Source organism: Styela clava, chromosome 1 (genome assembly GCF_964204865.1).
Source record: "Styela clava chromosome 1, kaStyClav1.hap1.2, whole genome shotgun sequence".
In the NCBI taxonomy this organism is placed as follows: Eukaryota; Metazoa; Chordata; class Ascidiacea; order Stolidobranchia; family Styelidae; genus Styela; species Styela clava.
Genome location: NC_135250.1, coordinates 16,085,573 through 16,104,477, shown reverse-complemented (window position 1 = coordinate 16,104,477; position 18,905 = coordinate 16,085,573). Strand labels below are relative to the sequence as shown.

The window sequence follows — 18,905 nt, the reverse complement described above, 5'->3', positions numbered from 1 at the left end:
ACGTGAATGCCATCAAAAATGTAACCGTCCTACAACTCAATGAAAGAATAACGGCGTGTACAGGTTCAGCGTTATATCAATGCATTCTTTGCATTGGCGTACAAATCTTAGCTCATTAACTGGCGCATAGGCAAGAATACTTTTAAGTTTTCTTACTATAACGTGCGGGCGATGTCGTTAAAAGAGAGGTCATAATGTGACGTTGTTTCGATGCCTACTATATAGTAATTTCTTCGCCCAAACCAAACGGCGGAGACATAACATCAGCAACGAGATTAATCACGGTTCTATGTGAAGTAAATAATTGACTGCTCAAGACAAGATCATACCGACGACAACAACTGATGATATATAGATCAACTATTCGAGATCATTCAAATATTTGGTGTTATGGAGCTCGTGAAGAGGTGTTATTGACGTAGCCCCACAATAAGAACGTAACAAAAACAAATTGTTACTTAGCCATCAATATTGATGGGTGAATTGAAATTACTCTATTTAATACCTCAGTTGTATTTGCTGCTGCTTAAATTTTATTAATGCCATTTTGAGTAGACGAATAGATCGCGGAGACCTTAGGTCCGTTTGAAGCACTTTGTGTCTGTCTCTAGATTAGACCTCTTGGTAAAGAACGATCATGATACAGGTATGTAAGGCCGTAAAGAACATTCCTGAGATTTCAACACCCAGGGGAAGGGTATACACGTATTTTAATGTATTTAGTATCTATGTCAGCCAGTGCACTGCAGCTGACTACGTTTGCGTTGAGTGGCGCATCGTGCTAAGCCCTAGGAATGCGCTTGATTTCTAACCTAAGACTACCCCGCTTAGATTCGCAGGTTCAAATCCCGTAGGGGATAATTTAGTACCAGAGGATTGCTGGCGGCTTCTTCCCGCCACCCCTACCCCAAGCCACAGAACACTTGCACTTTTTAGGTCGCTTCGCGGAACACCAAAAATGAAATTGATAAAGAAAAATGATGCAATGCAGCGAGTTGCTAAATGCGCCGCGAATACCTAAAATATGATTGGATATTTTTGTTTTGTTTTTTAATTTAAATGCTGGGTATATGGATTAAGAAATTATTTTCACCTTTCTATGTCGATTACTTTTCATTACGTAGTGTGTGCCTTTAATGTTACGTAACAAAGAAGTACTTTTATTTATCTGCTCAATCTATTATTATTTATCCACTGAATCGAGTTTAGCAAACATAAGTAATTTTTTCCGCATTTTAAAGTGTAACCAGGCAGAGGTGGAGGAAGAAAAGTTGACCTTTTGCCATTATCCTTTAGGCATACATGTTTACCTACAGCAAAACCAAAAGCTGTAAACTTGATATTGAACTTGACAATCAAAAAGCTAGGCCGACGGTTAACGAAAATGCCATCACCCACAAAAAGTTTGTCAGCTTTAGGCCGACGGTGACGCGATATTCAACAGTCGTTAGTTGGGCGACAACTTTACAATGACGTAATTGACATGGCGACCAATTTAGCCCTAAGCGAACGCCATATAAAAAAGATGTTTTCTTGTAGACTTCCCCACTACCGGAGAAAAATAATATCATTATGTATAATTTTTGCAGCCATAGATTAAACATTTACATAAAGTCATCAGCTCCACGAAACTAGGGCTCAACGTCTCAACTTCTTAACTTTGGCCGCGAGTAGGGCTAGCCTAAATTTTACTGGTTGGCAAAATTGGCCCGACTTCGCTCAGTTGGATGATTCATGTCAACCATAACATCGACTGATGGATTTCATTAATCATCTTGCACAATTTCATTGATCATTTGAAGGCTCTCTCCTAACTTTCCAAGCTAAGGAAGAACGCAAGAGAATCGATTCCGGCCCATTACAAGTTGAAGCAGTGAGGAAAGCTTACTTGTGCCTTTATGGGTTTCGCTTTGGGTAGGATCTTCATATAAGCGCGACTGGACTGAGGTCTGAACTCTGGATCTCCAGTTGGATAATGTATATTTAATACACTGACTTGTAAAGATCCATTTGTACACTCAGTGTCCAATGAGAGGATGAGCTGAAAAAGCCTAACTTGGTAACATCACGCGCACTCACTCAGAAATACAGGAGACCGATATCTGAGCAAAGTTACAGGCCAACACACTAAACTGCCAAGAAAGACTATAAAAAGACATGATATACTCGACATAGTCGACCACATGTTGGAAGTACAGTAACTTGGTCTCGCGCAATCCAACTCGTAATCCATTTAGATTCGCCAATATTATAAAACTTACGACACTTGCATAAATATAATTTTGTGTCTCCAGTATTAGATTTTCTATATGTAGCCTACTATTCAAACAACTGAACTATCGCACTATTGGATTCCTTGGGCCTCTTAAATGTTTCACTGGAATTATGCTTCAACAAAAAAAAACAAAAAAAACTCAAAACCACTGGGTTGCATCAATAAATGATTCCATGTTTGATAACTTGACTAACTGGACAGCATAACCGATTTTTAATCGCATAACCCACACGGACTGGTAACCTGGCAAAAGGGCGTGGTACTCAGGTTTGATTACGCAGTCATTCCGGCTTTCATGACCCCCACCGGATTGTGTGTGGAAATGCTTCTTATTAAATTTCAATTTTTTTTTCTGAAACTTCATCGCTTTTGGCAGAATCCAAAAATCGAAAATACCTTAGAAGAGTGAGTAATTTGATACATAACATTATCACATTGCACCAAAACTTGTAGGGTCACATTTTTGCCAGAACAGCCATAGACCACTCACAACACTATCACCCTTGTGTGGTGCATACCATATATGTACACACCCTTTAAACTTGACCATTTCCCCGTTTTATAGTATATATGTGGTATCATCACTCAATGGTATTGTCTTACATCCAAATTCTTAATCTTATTACTATATTTACATGCAGTGTGTTTCATGTTGTGTTGTGTCTGTATTTATATATATAGATGTTGTGTTGGTAAACAAACTCCTTTGTACACACAGTTTTGGATACTCCACTCTTACCTCTGTTACCAAACCCACCCACCCTCTTTGCACAACTGTCTGTATAAAGGACCATATTATACGTATTTGATGTACCGTAATATAATTTATACATATCAAAAGGGATGTATGACGCATATTCGTGTTTTAGGCCAGTATGATCTTGTGCATACATACCGTATTCAGTATTTATAATTACTAATTCTTTTATATTGCTTTTACATGACGAATAAACATACATACATACATACACCGGACCAATATGTAAATCCTATCCCTTTCTTACAAACTTTTAGTAATAATATACAATAAACATATATAACCGCACGAACAAACGCAGCATGTTAATTACCGAATTTGCCTCGAGGAAAATCTGCCTATAAGTAATATTTTGACGGCGGTGTCCTCGTCAGTCACCGTAGCGCATGGGTAGCGACTAGGTGCCGCTGAGCGTAAGTCTTTGGAGGATGAACTGATAGTAAGCCCCAAAACGGCCAAATATCAGTGAATAACTCTAGAATAGAGCAAAATAGTATTGAAAAAGACGTTCTTACCACTTTGTGTCTAACTTTAAATGCCATGAAATCGTTTGTTTCAAAATTTCGGATCTTAGGGCAAAAAATAAACACACTCGCTACCACTCAAAATTGAAAAAAAAAAAAAAAAGATTGCGCAAGAAAGTCCACTTTTCAAATCATTCCTAACACTAACTAGATAAATACCAATTTTTAAACGATGCGGACCGTTTGCGTGTAAAGCGAACGTGATGACCACTACACTACAGAAACGCATACGCCGGTGGGTCATATTAAAATGAACAATACTCTTGGGAGACTTCTATATAGGGAAACATATACACCCGTGGTTCGTGAAATTGGCTTGAAATCGACCCTGATGTCTTTCCGTAGTGTAGTGGTCATCGCGTTTGCAAACGGTCCTTCCAAAGTGAGAAACATGTTTTCCTGTTAACATTTCGCTCTAGCCTAAAATCTTTGACGGATCTCGTTCATCGCCGTAAGAAATGGTGCATATTATGAACTTAGGTATCCTTTTTAAAGTATAAATTAACCCTTCGTGGTAGATTTTTACTTCCTCCTAATATCTCGAAATACTTTTAAGATGAAATGAATATTTGCTCGAACAATCGATAATAACCAAATGTATTTTTATCATAATTATCACACATTTAAGAAAAATGGGTTGAAATGCTGAAATTAATCAGTTGTTAAAAACATCTCAAATACAATAAGTAATTAAAGTTTAACTTCAGTGGGAAGTATTGCGGTAAACTTATAAATGAAAATAGTTGTCAAATCACCGACTTTTTTTTTTAATTCTAGATAAGTAATTTTATCCGTTGCTAAAACGTGGAGATAATGAAGATAGACATTTCAAATGTCAAGTTGCTCAATTTAAAGCGTAAAAGTGTGGAATCGAGTAATATATGAACCGATTAAAATGAACAGGAGACGGATTAAAATATGCAGTGGATCTTGAGAAGACTTCGAAGTTTTTTAAAAACCCAAATAACACGCATATGTAGTTACCACACACCCTGCCTCTATACACGGCGGTTGTGAATTAAGTATTTTAGGTTCGAAACCTGCTTGGTCTAGCAGTATATTCCTACCAAGCCGCAAGTTTCAGATTTTTACGTAAGAGTTACAGTTTCCGTGAAGCCTCGTTCTGAGTGGAAATACGAAACACCGTGAGAAAATGACCGCGGAGACTTATCATAACTACATTCTCATTCGTCACATATACAAATCGTTAGGTTGTAAACGATCCATCCAACGTGAATCTAGACCGCTAGGGTTGATATCTAACTTTTAAGTGTTTCCTCTTTCATGTCATTTATTTTGCCGTCATATCCATTGTGCAAGGCTGGCTGCATTCTGCGTTATTGGACACGTTAGTGGACATAACGATCGTTTTGTTATTATGTTGTTGTTGTACTTGTTCTTTGTAGCAGAAAAAAACTCTTTGATTACTGGACTAATCAATTTGAAACTAAACTTTTCGCTAGAACGCTATTACTTTTATTTATTTCAAGTATCCCGGTGTGCTGTATGGGATTCGTTTCTTCGTGTGATATGACGTCATCACAATTTTGCCACTATGTTGCGCTATGTGCTCATAAATTTGAGCATAACTCTCTTGTTTATGCCATTTGATTGTTCACAGCGTACTCAATTATAAATTTTTACCCACTGTCTAATGAACACAATTGCTACGACACCGTCACTCCCACCACTTCAAGGCAAACCATATGCTTATTTTGTCTCATATACTTTTGAATGATGTATAGGACTGAAACAAGTGCAGAAACGAAACATTTAGTGAACTTGCAAACAGCTGTGAAGATTATATCTCATATTCGGTAAACAAAGGTTTAGAATTCGAAGTCTCATAAGATTTTCATATTCAGCAAACGAATAATTCAAATTTTACAATTGCGGTAAATTTTGAATTCGACAAACAAACATTTCAAAATCTAAGTTTTGTGATGAAGTTTTTATTTTGTGTTGCAGTCCTAACCAATTACAATTCTTATTTCTACGCCGTGATTATCTTGTTAAAACGTGTAAAAACAATAAAAAACCGTCAAAAAGCACTAGAAACCTTGCTAAAAAGTGCAAAAATGTATCAGAAGTTCGCTCAACTTCATTTGTCTCTTGTAACTTTGCTCAGAGATCATTGTTCTATATTTTTGAGTGATGCGCGTAACTTTGCTTTCAGTAAATTTATCCTGTATTATCCCCAAGATTAACAATTGAATAAAATAAAATATGGCTATGTACTGATTTATATTCTTCGAGTAAAGTTGTAAATTGATGATGTTTTAGCCTTTTTTGATATAATTCGTACACTTTAGCACAATTTTCATATTACTTGAATTTCGAATACAATTTATTGGAATGGTCGTGATCACAAATGTACTGATTGACTCGACATGGTTTGCAATACGCTAATCATTGTTATCAGATTTCCTATTTCCAGAGGTAAATAGTATCTTGTGCTACTATAATAGAAACCAGTCGAACTTTACATATCGTCACGCTAATAACCGAATTGCGTAAGTCATTTTTGGCGATTTTGAGTTTTTTATAAAATAGGTATTTATGTAATGCTGCGCACCTGTCTGTTAACTCAGATTTTATTTTAAGAATTCCGAAACCCATAAAAATGAAGATTTAGTATGACATGCACATTTGTGCAATTGTTTCGTCATAATGAATTATCATCGTTACCACGGGACTATTGTGACGTCACAAAGGCAAAATAACCTCTGCGAAGTATTTTCGAGTTTTTGCATCTCGGATTCTAGCTTAGCGGGTATTAATTTGAATTTATACTACAGTATAGGAAGGCGTGCACTTGTGATATTCATTGTCCGAGTCCAATTCACATTGGTTGGCTTTTATATTGGGTGTATTGCTGTTTTATTCTTTATATTTAATCTTAGTCTTATTTCGGTGGGTGTACAGAACGTGTTATATTATTGAAATATATATTTTTAAACATAAAATATAATGTAATTGAAACTGATTATCTATTTTGGGGATTAGACATTGTATTTCCTAAAAATTACATTCGTTTTTAGAATGTTTAGTTTTCAGGACTGGTGCATATAGTAAAGTTTCAAAATTGCGTTATGTCCCCAAGTCATAGACACATTTCTGCCTAAGTCACAGTGCGCCATTATGACGTCACTCAACTGCGTCATACAAATTATCTTAAATCCGGCTACGATCAAAAAATTGAACCATGGCGAATTATTGACTCTCAATGGCATAACAATATCATTAGGAAGTTTTTTACGTTTTTCTCAAAACTGCTAAAAATGACTTACGCAATTCGGTTATTAGCGTGACGATATATTATTGCGATTTTGAGGAAAATCCATAACATGCACTGCGATTAATACTTCAGCCTTCTCCTCTTATGGAATTAGTTTGAAACAAGCACGCCAAAACCTGACAAAAATAGCACGTGGTGGCTCAGTATTCTAAATTACCAAAATTATGTTGAAACCAATGCACCCATCGAAAATATTCATAACGGTCGGTTGTAAAATAGCAAATATGCAATTCATATATATGTATTCCTATTTTATCGATTTGATCGACAACACGGGGTTATTTTCGCTGTACTCGGGCGACGGTAATATTTGGGCCACATTTTACTGTCGCACAAATAGTTTGGACTTTATTTTCTTTAGGAGCAAAAAGTGTGAAACTTTTTGTGATTCTGGTTCTTGTCGACAGTTTCTAGGCCCAGCTATCTATCTTGTAGTTGTTTTTGCTAAGTTGGGGCTACAAATATATATCGTGATTTCTCTTTTTAGACCCGGTTATCTTTTGACAAGATTTTGAGGATTAACAGGAAATTTTTTTCGCTATCGTATTGTATTCCAATAATTCGCTGGAAACATATCTGGAACTTGGAGTACTGTTATGGTAAATTTCACCCTAAATGTGCAAACTTGCAGACTGGACTTATTACGTCATATATAGTATGTATCTGCTTAGTCAGGAGCGATGAGAAGTCGGTTTTAGTTATCGATTCAAATAAAGGATAAATTCAGTCGGATCTTGCTCGCCTTACCGTACTTGGTAAGGATTTCCCATAATTAATCGAATTGGTGGGGATATCACTTCAAGTGTGCAAAGTATCTCACTATCTAGTTATGGCAGCCATGAGAATATATGGAGCAAACATAATAATCCTCTCCAGAGTGACAGAATAGAGTCTTTTCGTGATATTATTTGGAGTGTTTATAGAGTTTCTTTTCAGGGTTTTGCTGATATATCAATTCAATGGACCATATATAAAAACTTTATTATGTTGTTTTGTTCTGCCAGCTAATATTTAGTAAGTTGCATATTAATAGTTTTATTTGAACTCATGGATATGAATCACTGTTTGCCACAACTTGTGAATGAAGTTGCCAAAGTTCAATTCGTTACTTGAAGGTGAATATAATTTATTGAACAACTATCATAATGTCAAATATTCATTAGTTTCATAGACACCCGATTAGTTTTTGTTTTGAGCGTTAAAGATTAGGGTTTTCAAACCAATCAATTCTGTACATTCTAGCATTGCTCAATCAGAAAATTAACTAATAATACATATTACATATGATAACAATTTTTGATTTGGCAACATATTCCATATTCTTAACAACATGCTTGACTATTGCCGACTTTATTTATATTTTGCTTGAAAGCTAACAAAAAAGCGGCGACGTCGTCACCATAAACTGGTACCTATCTATATCGATAAATGAATATGAAACATTCAGTACTCCAGAAGTATGTGAACCAAGATGGCGGACACCGGAACATTGTATGTGTACAACGTTAGGGTTAGGCCATAATTTCAGGAACAAATACTACGGGACTCACTTGGGTATTCCCCGACCTTGTAATAGAACTAAGGAAAATTAGAATACAATTATGGCCTAATCCTAACCTGGTACACATACTACGTACCGGTGTCCGCCATCTTGGTTCACATATTTCTGGAGCGCCAAACATTCATACCGGTACATTATTATATTTTCCCAAACCAAATCAACAAAATCATTTTTTTTGCTGAAGATGCATTTTAGATCAAATAACGTTAGCGTGGTTTTCCTAATCGCAGATGTGGTGAATTACGATGCTAACAAGAAAACAGACAAGAAACAAAGCGCTTTGCTCCCATTTTGAGGGTTTTATAAATGAAAGACGTTAAAGCGGTTCAATAAATGATTGAAGAAATATGTGCTTCATTGTACAGTATATAAGATAATTCGGAGTCATTCAAAAACATGTGGAAGGAAAGATGGTATTTGGAAAATGAAGAATTCGGTGAGGATAAAACTAGTAAATATCGCAAGAAAAATCATATGGTTGATCTGAAAAACGAAGTTGTTCAGCAAATAGCGGTAAAAAGACATATTGGCCGAACACCACAAACCGTTGGTATGATTGGAAAGATATTTATCAGCCAAACCCCTCTTGTGCACTATAAAAGTTTATCTATTACCATTCATGAATATAAGTGATATAGCATTGTAAGCTGGCCTCTACGTGAGTGTTGATTCTGAGTATGCCAACAAAACTACAATCGAAATCGGTGCGAGCCTGGTAAAATATGTTGGTGATCGACAAGGAATGTCTTTTTTTAACATCTGTATCTAATTCTCAAACTCAAAATTTATGTACCTATACATGTACCTTATGCTTTATGAGGAAGTGAATAAGCGATTGGTGTGAAACTAAAAGTAAATGAGAAATAAATTTACTCTTACATTCTCTCTTAAAGATACTCAGGTTATTTTCTAATATGTAATATTGGGTTCCATTATCTTTGAACCCGCGTACATTTGAACCTGTACATCTGAACCCGTAATTTGAATCCAGAACAATTGCACCTGTATACTATTGCACCTATGAACATTTGCACCTACGGACATTTGAACCCATACATTTCCACCCATGGATTTTAGCACCCGCATATAGATTGAACCCGCGGACATTTGAACCCGTGTACGTTAGCACCCGCGTACATTTGAACCCATGTACATTTGCACCCGCGGACATTTGAACCCGTGTACGTTTGCACCCGCGTACATTTGAACCCTGGACATTTGCACCCGCGGACATTTGAACCCATGTACATTTGAACCCACGAACATTTGCACCCGCGGACATTTGAACCTATGTATATTTCCACCCACAGACATTTGAACCCGCGTACATTTGAACCCATGTACATTTGCACCTGCGGACATTTGAACCCATGTACATTTGAACCCACGAACATTTGCACCCTGGACATTTGCACCCGCGGACATTTGAACCCATGTACATTTGAACCCACGAACATTTGCACCCGCGGACATTTGAACCCATGTATATTTCCACTCACAGACATTTGAACCCACGTATATTTGAACCCGCGTACATTTGAACCCGCGTACATTTGAACCCACGGACATTTGAACCCGCGTATATTTGAACCAACATATATTATATTTGAACTCGCGTACATTTGAACCCGCGTACATTTGAACCCACGCACATTTGCACAAAAAATGTTTGCCCCAACGGCAATTTCCAGTCGCAAATAATTTTCATGTTACAGGCGCAAGCTCAATATTCTAAATTTCAACACTGTTTCACTTGTAGTTAGTTTTGGTGTATATGCATTTACCCGCTTCTACGAAGCAAGCATTTTTGAGTGTCATTGTAGTCCGAGGGATAAACGTCTCTTAACGATATAAACAACATTGTTCTGCCAAGGTCTTTTCTTTTGCTGTTTTTTTTTACATTGACATTTGTTAATCTTTATCTCATTCGTTAGCCGCGATCTCCAAAACAGACGATGACCTAGAAAGCGGTATTTCGTTGAAATACCTGAAACCAGGGCTAATACGGAACAAATATCTCACAGACCAATGAAGTCTCAAATGAGGGTCTTACTAAAACTAGCTTTACAGTAATATTTTTAGTGGTCAACTCCTATAAATTTGTTCTGAAATTATTGCACCGAAAACGCCTACTATAATATCCCGCCCAGCATGAGATTTGGGAGCTCTGTGGCCACTTCATGTTTTCTTGCTAGCATGTTTACAAAATTGTTATATATATGCATACACGACCACGCTTTACTGTTGAAAATGAGTGTTGTCTCAAATCAGGTTTTGCCATTTTTCCTAAAATCAATCTATAAATTGAATACTATTGTCTGTATATAAATAAATAAACGCACAGATTCTTCGTTTCTAAGAAAATATGAAATTAAGATAATGAAACTATGCCATTTTTGTAACAACATGTTCATAGCCAAATGCCAGTTTTATTGAAGTATTGTTTCATTAGAATGTCAGAACAAAACTATACATAGAAATCGTAAGTCATGTAAATATGTTGAATATTCGAAAGTGAAGAAGTTTTAAAATCATTATCGTGGCCAAAAATGGTTTTTGCTGTTTACACTATTTAGAGTAAATCGAACATATTCAGCATATAGGGTCTGTTAAATATGATATTGCAATTTACAAACGACGTCATAGGTTACGGATTACATTTATTTTAATATCTCAATAAAATTATCACTCACAAATTTGTGTCGAATGGGCGATCAATTTTGAGATAGAGTAGCTAAGGACGTTTTACAAAATAGGAATTTATCAATTATGATACAATAGTTAAACAACAAATCAAAATAATGACGATAAACCAAATTTTACGATATCACGATCAAAGTCAAAATCAAATAGACTGCATTTGATCTATTGAGTGGAGATACCTCAGCTTGTCGGTTTCAGTTCCATATGAAAAAACTTTAACTGACAACCTAACAGCAAGTTGTACATTCTTTGATCTTTGGTGGGTCGTAACTCCTACATGAGCATTTGCCGCAGTCAGTTTGTGGACCGCAATGTCTTTTCGTAGGCCATTCAGCAAACCCCATATACTCGGATGTTTGCATCGGAACATTCCTTGTAAGGCGTTGTGAAATCCTTCTACAGCGTTTGTTGTTCTTGGGGCCGAAGGCATCATTTCAATCTCTTTGGCATAGTTCCACAATCGAGGGGGAAATCTTGCTTCTCTTGGACGTGAACCCACTTGAGATTCACGAATGTAGGAAGATTCAAAATATTGCAAAAGTTGATTGCATTCGGGCGAATCTTCGAAGGTGTCGCAAAGCAAGGTGAAGACTTCGGCAACCTCGTTAATGGGAACAAAAGCCAGAGCTGCCAAACTTCTAATTTTCAGATTGAAAGAGGGTAAACATTCAAACTTCTCTTTTAATCCGATAGAACCAACTTTTCGAATTATAGCTTGTGACAGGTGAAAATAACATCCTTTAATATCGGCCAGAGGAAATTGTGCATGGAATGCATTGATAGCTGCTATTTCAAAATCAACAATGATTTTGGTGGGGTTAGCATTTGGGAAAATGATTTTCAACACTTCCCACATCTGAACGTATGTTTCTTGTCGCTTGTCTCGTAATAGGAAATATACGCACGGTGGATAGGATGCGCCCACTTTACAGTGAATTGTATACAACTGGAAGAAAATATCGGGCACCACATCAAATGTACCGTCGCCCAGATATGTGTCACTATCTAGATGTGCAAGTAGTGATCGATCTCCAATGGCCATTATTCGATGGCGATCCTTCGGGCCAGTGTCATGCAAAATGATATCTTAATATTCGCTCGGAATATCAAAGCTTGCACTTGTAGGATTCGTACGTGAACAATTTTTCTGTCGCCTATCGCCTTACTCTGCGTATATTGGCCTCCAGAGTCGACATGCCTGGCAAGCGCATTAGTACATCTGTTGATCTATTATTCAATACTTCACCTAAAATATATCTTGTCGATGTATTTGATGGTGTTGACGCTGCTTCTTTTAATGTTGCACGGATGATCCCAACTTCAGTCTTAATGCTGTCGCCAGAATGACTGTGATATCCTAGTTCTTTTATTACATTTGCACCGATCGTAACAACAGTCGATTTACATCGAAATTTCCTAAACTGACGGCAGCGCCAATGCGTAGCATCTGAAACCCGATCATTTCGCTTACAATATTCGTGGCCTTTGTAAATCAGTAAGTCGTTTCCTCTTCCTCTTGTGGTCTTGGAAAATGTAGGCGCCATGTTTCCAACTTATTTTCGCAAAGGGACTTGTCATCTTCGCTGCTGCAACATCCTGAAGAAACAGTTTGGAATTGTCTGCGAGGGAAAAAGGGCATTGGTGCGAGGAAAAACTTTGCGCGGGATCGAACTATCTGCGAGGGAAAAAGGGCATTGATGCGAGGAAAAACTTTGCGCGGGATCGAACTAACACATCAATTAAAATCCTTGCTCGCGCTCTTCAAGAGTCGTCGACCGTTCAAAGCGCAAATCATACTCTCCAATTTTGGCTCGCATTCTACAGCGGAACATTTTGTCCATTGAGTCTTATGATATCGACAATTGCGATGACAATGACAGACGGAGTATAATATAAATATATAATATAATTTAAATATATAGAAAATAGTTGTAATAAAGCCTTCGAGTATATAATCGAGAATTCCATGGTAATATTGATTGTTTTCGCAACGTATGCATTTGGAGAAAGAATCCTAAGTGTACCTTCCAATCCTATATACTATAGTATATAGCATGGAAGGATAAGGGTGTATATGTAAAGACGCTAATATCCGTAAATGCAAATGCCCATGGGTGTAGATGTTCATGGGTGCAAATGTCTGTGGGTACAATTGTACGCGGGTGTAAAAGTACGCGGGTGTAAATGTATGTAGGTTCAAATGTCCGCGGGTGCAAATGTACATGGGTTCAAATGTCCGCGGGTGCAAATGTTCGTGGGTTCAAATGTACATGGGTTCAAATGTCCGCGGGTGCAAATGTACATGGATTCAAATGTACGCGGGTGCAAACGTACACGGGTGCAAATGTCCGCGGGTGCAAATGTACATGGGTTCAAATGTTCGCGGGTGCAAATGTTCGTGGGTTCAAATGTACATGGGTTCAAATGTCCGCGGGTGCAAATGTCCAGGGTTCAAATGTACGCGAGTGCAAACGTACACGGGTTCAAATGTCCGCGGGTGAAAATGTACATGGGTTCAAATGTACGCGGGTGCAAACGTACACGGGTTCAAATGTACGCGGGTTCAATCTATATGCGGGTGCTAAAATCCATGGGTGAAAATGTATGGGTTCAAATGTCCGTAGGTGCAAATGTCCATAGGTGCAATAGTATACAGGTGCAATTGTCCTGGGTTCAAATTACGGGTTCAGATGTACGGGTTCAAATGTACGTAGGTTCAAATGTGCTGTCACCAAATGACATCTTTCTTTTTAATGATTTGCTGACAAAACCATTCGCTGACGACACTGGTCTTCTCGGCAGTTCTGATCTTTGTCTGATCTCCAAACGAATTGGAAAAGGTTTATGATAGGATGTTATGTACTAATAAACTAACCATCGATATCAAATTAGTACACATTTGGCCTAATCGCAACAATGAAAAACACCTTTGAAAAACTAAACTTATACCATATATAACCTATGTTTTGACGTTGTGTAATGTAAAGGCAGATGGAAGCAGTCCAGTCCTTGATTTTCATCGCTCCGCTTTCTGAGATTGTCCGATCTTAACTCCCAACAAGGATTTGAGCTATCGAAATCAAGTTTGGTTAATTTAATTGTTCCAAAAATGTCAACAAAGCAAGTCCGCAGACGATTATATTTTTTGCGCTCATTTGATCTGGATAGTAATTTGGATGAAAGTAGATGTGATGTTTTCAATTCGCGCAACAACGTGATGGTGTTGCCTTCTATGTAACTGTTGCGTGGGAAGTTATACAAAATACTTCTAAATGAACACCACCCACAAAAAGAGAATGGAAACCGTACTAAATCATCAATCATAAAATACTCTTTGCGCGCCCAAATACCATTGGGAAAAACTCTCTTGTCTACAACAAGATAAAACGTGACAAATTAAATGAGGAACAATCACAAAAAGGCAAAATTTCATTATTAATTTTGAATTAGATATTTTTTTAATCAGTCTATTTACATCCACAGTTAATTCTAAAAAATTGCAGTCTACCATGTCCACCCATTGAAGCATTTTATCCTATAACTTTGACAAGGCATTACTGCCAATTCCGGTGTCCGAATGAATTTTGGGATTCGGGTTATGCTATCCAATGTAAATCATAAACCATTCTTCCAAGATTTTAATTATTTGTATATCTTTCCTGTATGTTTCGGAGAAATTCAAATGAGGATTTATTTATTATCCCCGGGTTTCTAAAGAGAAACGACAGGTAATAATTATTTGTGTCAATAATTAGGTTTTCAATTAGTGGAAATTGGCACATTGATGTCACTTGATTGTAGGGTATAATGTATCGCTACACCGTACAAGAGATTCTTAAAATTATTTTCCAGAAATCCTTCAAAGTCCATATATATGATCTTATGCTAAAACCATTTCCTTTCTTGTGCCGTGGATAAATCATGCTTGGAAAACGATATACAATCTTTGTTTTACCTTATAAGCACGCATGATTATTGTAATCTGGGGAACGTAAGTTCTTAAGCAAGTGCTTCGAGTGGCACAGCCCGCAGGCCAAACGCATTCCTCGACGGGAGAAACTTGTACTATTATTGTTGTTTGCGTAGTATAAAAGATGGATCAATAATATACCACTATGCAAAACGGTCTTCCGGTATGTAACGACCTTGGCCACGACACGATAATCAATGTTTAATGTATAAAATCCTTCCCATCAATATTGTGTAAATTTAGTTCAGTAATTGAGATGCATAATATTTCAAACGAAAAAGAAAATGCAGCGCAAGTTTACTGTGTGGTGGATTTAGGAACACTTTCTTGTCTGAGGTATTTTATCTGATATTTAAGACTTTCCATCACGCAGTAAGAATACATATAAATGCAAAAATTAGATTTACTTGTTACTCGTCATATTGAAGCTCCAGTTTCGAGTACTTTTTCCGTATAAAATTGAATGTTTTTATGAAGCGTTTTAGCGTTCAATCTTTACTAATTTTTCATAAATTTAACGCATTTTCACGCACAAATTATAAGGAAAAGGATAAAAATTACAATTTGTAGAGTGCGTTAATTTCAACTTGGAAATTGACTGAATAGATTATGGATAAAGAGAAATACAGCTGATAGTTTGTTATTCTTCGAAAATGCAGCATTTCATGCTCAGAAATAGTCTTTCGTAATTTTCATCTTTACCTAATATTAAGTTATCTCATTGTATCTGCAAATCATGTCTTTCCCATGTAATTGACTCGTTTGAATAATGTGTAACATATTGCCATTTTTTACATTTTACTAACAGTGTATTGGGGATTCAATAAGTACACACTAAATATCGCCAATACAGATTGGAAGTAGTTGGGGCGACTATGGCTCCTCAATTAGCGACTGTTGATAGACTAGATGTACTACCTGTTCGATTCATTATTGGAGTTCTGAGATTTTTCAATTTTCTGTGTATGGTGACATTACTGACGACATTTCGTTTTGCTGGATGGGATCTTGAAAGTAAGTTTTGTGCAAATGTTATCAGATAATAAAAGCAGTAAAGTGTAAAGATATAAGTGCAGTTAATCTTATAGATGTTTCACAAATAACTCAAGCCTATTGAAAGGATGCCACCAATGGCGGAATAGTACCATTCTGTACCAACTCCGAGTTTACAGCATAATGTCACTAGTTTGCGATTGGTTAATTTTAAACGCAAATATTCAATGGTATAGCACGATCTTCAAATGCTCTGTCGTTGATAACGTTCTATTTTTTTTTTATAATAAATAATAATTTGGTAAAGCGTGTAATGTGGCAGCCTAATAATATGGTTTACATCCCTTATTTATTTTCCTACATACACCAAAAGAGGCTACGGAACAGTGCTTCAAACCCGAAAAATAAAGTTTTAACATCAGGTCTTTTACATACAAATAGTAGAATTCCGGCCTTTCACACTATACCAAATAGGAATGGGTCACATTTATTCAATAACACGGAACAGGTGAATGATACTGTATAAATGAATATGTTCAATAAATAACCACTTTAGAACTCATTTTCAGATTTACGCAGATTTGTTCCTAAACGTGGAAAATGGGAAGGATATAACGCCAATATGTCTACCAATGCACCACGTTTGTTAGTACATACTGTTTTTGTTGTTATTTAGATTTTAGAATATATAAGGATTCAGTTTAGCGCACGAAGTTTAAAATTACGATTGAATGGTTTGCCACCACAGTAACTATTGAGTCCAGTTCTTCGTTTCAGACCTATTATTGATTATAATTTAGCGACTTATTTCCGTAAGTGTCGAATAAGGCGAGGCGTGGTACTTCATCGGTGTAATATTTCATCAAGTGGCTTTCCATTTCATAATTGATAAACGGTAGCGATACAGTATTAGTACAAAAATACGACTAAATTCCTAATTTTGAATTTGTTTTATATATTCTCTCAGTCTGGATTATAGATATTTTTTTATCGAATTGATCATATATCCGTTGGTAATGAACAAGACTCTGAAGAATGTATTAATTGCAGAACATGTTATGAAATACTTAAAGCCGATTCGCACATGTTTAACTAATGTAATAAAAATTCAAATGAATCGGTGGCTAACCAGAATACTCACACGCTAGATATTTTAAAACAGTTTTTTTCAAAACCTAGGAATAGAGGTACCGTGATGTACATATTTCAAAATATCTTCAAAGATCTTTTCAGAAAAGCTGTGAAAGGTAAATCCGCACCTAACCCTACAGTATATTGCATGGAAACATTAGAAAAGCGCAGGTAGGTCAGGTATTATTTTATTTCTTGTCACTCAAATGGTAATACGATAAATACGTTTTTATTGTTTGAAATTGTACCTTGCTACTAATTCAATATAATTCATGTCAACTTGGTCAAATACACGAGTAACTATAAATGGCTTTAGAAGTTCAGTTGGCATATTGCCGATTAGGTGTGTATATATGTTTGTTCGTTCACCTTGAATTGACATTATATTTTCAGGTTATTGGATTTCAGCCAAGCAGGCCGTCCAATGGTTATCATTTTTGGATCATGTACGTGACCTCCCTTTATGGCCGCGTTGGCCACACTTTCTGCAGGCATTGCCCAATATCAAGGCAAAGTTGATTTTATTGTTATATATGTACAAGAAGCCCACGCAACAAACGGACTATGGGTCCAAGTGGGAAATAGGTGAGTTTTGAAAAGTTTTGTTGCTTTCCCAATCGTAGTTGTTGTCACAAGACGCATCTCAATGGATTGGTATTCATTTTTCTCATCTATGAATATTGTATTTGCAATTTTTTTTATAGATATGAGATTGCACGCCACGAATCCATTTTTGAAAGACAGGCAGCTGCGCAGAAATTGAAACCTAAGCTTCCACAAAAATGTTTAATTATGCTTGACGATATGACCAATCAAGCATGTCTAGACTATGCTGGATATCCCGATCGTATCGTTGTTATATACGGTGGAACTATACAGTATTTGGGAGGAAGGGGACCTTTTGGATTCTGCGTGGCTGAGATGAATCAAGCTCTAGAAAAGTTGTTAAAGTGAAAATGTAAAATTTGAGAAAACACACCAAAGGAATACACAACACCTGCTCTTATACACCGTACTCAGTAAACGTTGTAAAAATTGTGCAACACTTGCTTCCAACGGGATATCCACTCAGAGTTGTTAGTGTGATTGAGCTTTATGTAAATACAAGAAACTGATGTAAAAAATGTAACAATGTTTAAATATAAAAGCAATCAATAGCGGCGTCTGTGTATGCTCGTTTAACTAATATATTAAAATTTGTTTATTGACTAAAATTTTGTTTATCGCAGCGAATTTCGTTCGTAATGTAACAAAATTGACTAGATGTTTAATGAAGTGTTACAACGGTTGAACCATGCTTAGAACTTCACGACAGCAGTGTCATACAACCATTGAAAGTAAATATAAGAGTGATCCATACATAATTTTCATTCGTCCTCTGCAGAATATTGTAAATTTATAGATTTTTCCTATTACTTTTAAACGAAACTGTGGTTTGAAAATTGTACAGTTATAAAAATGTTATTTTTATGTTACACTATAAAAAACTTGATGAATTTTGTTATATTATAATATTTTAATTTTTCCGTGATTTTTTCCAAAAGGATTAGATCTAATGAAGGTATTTTTTTAAACTGCGAAAAAGCTCGCGGGAGAAAGGCCCGAAACACCCTAGTTCTTTTGGGAAAAAATCTCGGACATTTTTTTATGAAATTGCAAACGTTAGTATGAAAATAAAACAAATTGAACAAAA

General features: G+C 36.4%; 1 pseudogene across 1 annotated transcript; it reads left to right on the top strand.

Moving 5' to 3' along the window:
- The first annotated feature begins 15,258 nt into the window (after positions 1–15,258).
- LOC120344040 (thyroxine 5-deiodinase-like) lies at positions 15,259–18,901 on the top strand (annotated as a pseudogene). The gene is made up of 6 exons (XR_013477264.1): positions 15,259–15,424; positions 15,897–16,102; positions 16,651–16,726; positions 17,261–17,383; positions 17,606–17,797; positions 17,917–18,901. The product of XR_013477264.1 is annotated as a thyroxine 5-deiodinase-like (transcript).
- The last annotated feature ends 4 nt before the right edge of the window (positions 18,902–18,905 follow it).